The sequence below is a fragment of the Asparagus officinalis genome, chromosome 9 (genome assembly GCF_001876935.1).
Source record: "Asparagus officinalis chromosome 9, Aspof.V1, whole genome shotgun sequence".
In the NCBI taxonomy this organism is placed as follows: Eukaryota; Viridiplantae; Streptophyta; class Magnoliopsida; order Asparagales; family Asparagaceae; genus Asparagus; species Asparagus officinalis.
Window position 1 is genome coordinate 63613030 of NC_033802.1, and position 408 is coordinate 63613437.

A 408-nucleotide genomic window follows, 5' to 3' on the forward strand; every position below is an offset into this window, starting at 1 on the left:
TGGCAGAGCTTCGTCTTCACCGAGGAAGAATTTGATTTGAAGCGCTGAGATCGACCAAGCGAAATCAGGGCTCTTCTCGAGATTAAGACCAAGCCTAATCTCAAGGGACGGACGGGAACGGGTGTCGGATCTCTCGAACTCTCCTTCTTTATGCCGAAGAACTCGCCAAGATCTGTCAACACTCGCTGAAATTCGTGCTCCTTTGACTCCACAATCCGGCAGCACCTCCTCGTCTTGATAATTAATCGCCCCAGAAAATGGAGGCCCCTATGCTTGTATTTATAGGGCTTCGGAAGCGGTTATTTGGATGAGAACAAGTAATTTGGCTCTATCTTCAGTTAACAACAGCCTAACCACGTTTGGGGATGATATCAAGTCAGTTGGGAACCCCTGGAACAGATAAATCCT